Below are 5,371 nucleotides of genomic sequence, written 5' to 3' on the forward strand. Positions count from 1 at the left end.
TCTTATGGCAGCATACTGTGGTGGGCCCGTGTTCAACTCTTTCCTCAGCTAAACAGATGTGGGCTCAAACAGATTCCCTTGCCACATGGAGTGTCTCCCACCACCCGGGTGGTGAGACCACATTACCTTTTCTTCACCGGGCAAAAAGCAAGAGAGCAGCAGGACAGGGGTGTAAAAAGAACTAGACTCTTCAGCCCAGTGATGAGGGCACACGCCTGGAGACTGAACCCAGTTACAATCCATTCTCTACAGCTTGTTTCTGCTTTGCTGCATAACTTTTTAAAGTAAACTACAGGAAGAGGATTGAAACCTAGCTAGGAATCCAACAGTCCTTCTCCTAAGACACTGACCCAACCACTGAATATTTGGTCTAGTGTTTTCAGCATCTTACTCTGTATGCAGCAATAGCTTCAGTTGGAAGAACGAGAACAGTTCGCACCTCCGAAAAACCTGCAGGCTTGTGGTTTGATTGTACTGAAAGGAAAGACGTTAAGTGTCAATCTCCAGAGGCTAGAAAGTCTTGTCTTCTGTATCAAATGTGAATACTCTAACTTTTGAACTGCAAGTTAAGGAAAGCTACTATCACTAATTTTTAATTGCTACACAGTCAATGCGGTTAGACAGTCCCTGGGGATGATTACAGAGAGAGGCTGCAAGCAAGAGTGCAGAGAACATCTGTTTTGAGGGCCTGGTAAGGCTCTGACACAATCAAAGCTGTACTAACCGCTCTGCAGTCTCAAGGTTGAGGTGCTTACAGGCATAACAAAAGCCAGACCTTTGGGGTAGAACTTCATTATCTACACAGCACCAGGAAGGGAAGGGAGAACTAGCTGTGAATGCAAGAAGAATACACTTCAGTCCTGGCTCCTGCCAGTCAGGCCTCCTGGGCAGCTGAACAAATGGTGCCTGCTGCAACACCAAGCAACCACACTGCAAGGCTCCAACTCTCATTTCCGTTCCATGCTGCCTTTTGCTGCTTGTTTAAATGCATGAGCCTCTCTGACTTCACTTGGTTACCAGTATGTAGCACTAACTTCAACAGTTCAGGTATATTCTTCACCACCAACAGAGTCCAGAGGGCCTAGGGATGTTGCAAAAGGTTTTGAGGGCCATAAATGTGGACCTCAACAAAGCTAACCCTTGAGGGAATCTCGAGCCATCTCACTTCTTACTCGTGTTTTCTTGTGACCTCACATTCCTTGCCTTTCCCCTCTCTTCACCAATTTTAGATCCATGACAATACTGTTTCCAACCGTGTAACGTGGGGGATTTGCTCTAGAGGAAAAATAGTCACTTCTCCCTTGTCCTCTACTCACACACCAAGAATTCTCACAATTGAGACATTATAAAAACTGTGCCACGAAACTTGCAGTCTTCAATTTACTATTACCAATTGATGGTTATCCGTTTTAACAACAACCACAAAGAATTCTTGCACGCTGATTCCAAGGTAAATTGCTTTGCCACACTGACAACATAACTGCAGTTAAAATAAATCCATTTCAAAACATACAACAGCTTTTGTTTTATTTTTTCAAGAGAAAACCAGTATTCTGTAGGAAGAAAGAAATAAGGAAGCCTGTAGGGCTTGTCTCTCTTCCAACATAGACAAGAGTTTGCTTGGTTTGGAGCACTGTGTTTTCTGGGGCATTCTGTTCAGTGTAATGAATCCTGAAGACAAGAAGCCTGTCCTCTCTCCCTTCAGGTAATGTAATTAAGAAAAACAAAACAGGAAAATAGCAAAATGTTGGTTATTACTAAAAAATCCCCAACCAATAAACAAAAAAACCCCTGCCAAAACCCAGTTCTCTTTCTAATCAATTCTTGAAGCCAGAAGCACCTCACCCTCTTTTCTCATCTTTCATAAAGATTTTCTAACTCCATTTCCTTTCCCCAGATGAATTTTTCTCCTTTCAGCTTAAGCACAAAATATTTTTCAATTGTTTAAAATGACAGAGCAGCAGAAAAACCCCCGGTGCTCCACTGACAACTCAAAATGGTGCTTCCACTACCACAGCTGCGTCAGTGGTAATGTACAGAAAACTCTCCTTCAGAGTTTCTTAGCGCTGACATGAAACAAATGCCTTCATTCACCACTCTCCACTGGTGAACTTACTTGTTGGTTTACACGAATCAAAGCTACTGGTATTTTGGGGGGTTTTTTTGTTTGTTTTTTGTTTTGGTTTGTTTTTTGTTTTGGGTTTTTTGGGGGTGGGGCGTTGGGAAGTGTTTTGTTTTGTTTTTAACCAGGCAGCTCCTTCAGAAGGCGGTTTCCCTGTAATGCTGCATTAGTTGCAATTACTTTATGGAACTGATGGACAGCAGCAGAGCTGCTGACGTCATGTACCTGGACCTGTGCAAAGCGTTTGACGCTGTCCCGCACGACATCCTTGTCTCTGAATTGGAGAGATATCAATTTGATAGATGGACCACTTGGTGGATAAAGAACTGGCTGGATGGCTGCACGCAGAGTTGTGGTCAACGGCTCAATGTCCAGCTGGAGACCAGTAACAAGTGCTGTCCCTCAGGGATCGGTGTTGGGACTGGTCTTGTTCAACATCTTTGTTGGTGACATGGACACTGGGATTGAGAGCGCCCTCAGCAAGTTTGCTGATGACACCAAACTGCGTGGTTCACTTGATACGCTGGAGGGAAGGGATGCCATCCACAGGGACTTTGACACGCTTGTAAGGTGGGCTGATACCAACCTTATCCAGTTCAACCATGACAAGTGCAAGGTCCTACACCTGGGTCAAAGCAATCCCAGGCACAGCTACAGGTTGGGCAGAGAAGAGATTCAGAGCAGCCGGGTGGAGAAGGACTTGGGGGTCTTGGTTGATGAGAAACTGAACATGAGCCGGCAGTGTGCGCTTGCAGCCCAGAAAGCCAACCGTATCCTGGGCTGCATCAAAAGCAGCGTGACCAACAGGTCAAAGGAGGTGATCCTGCCCCTCTACTCTGCTCTCGTGAGACCTCACTTGGAGTATTGTGTGCAGTTCTGGTGTCCTCAACATAAAAAGGACATGGAACTGTTGGAACAAGTCCAGAGGAGGGCCACGAGGATGATCAGGGGACTGGAGCACCTCCCGTATGAAGATAGGCTGAGAAAGTTGGGGCTGCTCAGCCTGGAGGAGAGAAGGCTGCGTTGAGACCTCGTAGCAGCCTTCCAGTTTCTGAAGGGGGGCTATGAGGATGCTGGGGAGGGACTCTTCATTAGGGACTGCAGTGATATGACTAGGGGTAATGGGTTAAAACTTAAACAGGGGAAGTTTAGATTGGATATAAGGAGGAAGTTCTTTACTGTAAGGGTGGTGAGGCACTAGAATGGGTTGCCCAGGGAAGCTGTGAATGCTCCACCCCTGGCAGTGTTCAAGGCCAGGTTGGATGAAGCCTTGGGTGAGATGGTTTAGTGTGAGGTGTCCCTGCCCATGGCAGGGGGGTTGGAACTAGATGATCTTAAGGTCCTTTCCAACCCTAACTATTCTGTGATTTTCTAGGATTTTTTAAAAAATACAACTTTGTGCAAAACTTGTAGAACTTTAGCTAGAGCTTGTAGCTAAAATAAGCAAAAGTCCCTGGAATCTTTGTGATGAAACTAATGCAATGAATGCTTTTATTAGTTGGGGCTTCTATTGAAGTTATAATTGTACATTGTTAGTGATCTTATTTTTACGAAGTCCACAATGTGCTTCTGGCATCTTTTTATTGTCCCTCCCGTGCCCTAGGAAGTATGTGCATTATTGCATATCATTATTTTGCTCCCTGAGACCTTAGGAGAAAAGTCTTTGAATCATACTAGGAGACTGCCTTCTCTTTTGCCGGGAGGGAGGAAGATAATGTGTTTTTTTCAACACGCAAGTACTCAGTGAGCTTCACGCCATTATGATGCACATCAAATTGCAACCATCCCGACAAAAACACCATTGCCAACTGGAACTACAAGCAACTCCCTAATAGCTCTACTAAGTACAGCAATGAGCATCTCTGCTAATGACTTTTGGAGGTTCCCTTGCAACCTCAGATATTTGCATCAGCCAGGGAGATAAAGTTACAGAAAGTCCTAGGTTAACATATTCTCTATTAAATCCCCGAGCCTTAATTACCATGGAAACTACTTATCCTTAAGGCACCAAGGAGAGCTGAAATATTTTCTCTTGACAAAAGTGGGAGTGAAGCCAGAAAAACCTGGGATTGTGCATAATGAGGCTTTTGATCTTTCATTTACATCTATGTTAAGTAGAAATAACCTGTAGGTAGTGAAGCAACCTAGAGTTAAATTTGTTTATAGGACAGAAGTAGATTTGAGACAAGTTCTAGATCTTTTTCCACTATCTTATACATTTATGTTAACAGAGTTCTTTTTCACTTGTCTAGTAAGAGAAATTTAGTAATCCAAAATAGTATTTGTATGTAAAATCAGATGTTCTCCAAGCTTTAAGACAATCCTTGGGACACGTGGAACTAGTCAGTCTCACTCAGGCTCAGAATTTTGCAATCTGGGATCGAAAATGCCTCTAACAACCCAGCTTCCGTCACTCTCCCAATCCCTGAGTACTCGATTTCTGTACACCAGAGTAGTCCTTACTGTGCAGCAACACCTGCACACCTCTAAGCTGGAACATCAGATCGGGACACAGAAAAACTGATTTCTAGCTTTACTTCAATTAAATCACTTTCATTTGCTGTAGGGGTTCCTGCATTTTTACCTAAGTTTTAACAGGCTTTAATGGAATAAAAATGATTTTCAGGAGCATCACCAGCAAAACCCCTGTGGTTCATTTCAAACAGATGCTTCACACAGGTTAACCCACTGCGAGCAAATAAGCGTCTGGATGTGAAATGTATGCTCATGGGAAACACTACTGGGTCATGATGCTTTTACTATCATTAATGTAAATCCGCCGGTGTGTCATGCTTGTCCAAAGCTTAATATTGTTACGCCTGATTATAACTTACACTTTAGTAATAATTTATTTTCAACCCCCACATCTTATCTCCAGGTTTGCTCCCTGCTGAGCAAAGAGCTCAGCCATGTAGGATGCCCGCAGCGAAGCAACAGGCTCTCCAAGTACCTCAGCCCGCCGCGGCGAGGGGAGAGAGCCGCCGCCCCGCGCCGCAGCCAGCGAGGGCCGGGGCTGGACCCTTCTCTGACTCGCTACAGGACCGCCACCGAAACAGCCACACCTGCCGGACGCACCGAGGCCGAAACATGACGGCAATGGGGTAAAAAGGAGCGCTTTCCCCACAGAGCTAAAACCGGCGCCCCCGCCCTCCGCCAACCGCCGCCCCGCCCCTGCCGCGCCCACCGGCAACCGGGCCCCCCCCTCCGCGGATGCGCAGAAGTAGAAGCGCCCTTCCGGCCGGCTGCCGC

Source organism: Lathamus discolor, chromosome 3, assembly GCF_037157495.1.
Source record: "Lathamus discolor isolate bLatDis1 chromosome 3, bLatDis1.hap1, whole genome shotgun sequence".
Lineage (NCBI taxonomy): Eukaryota > Metazoa > Chordata > Aves > Psittaciformes > Psittacidae > Lathamus > Lathamus discolor.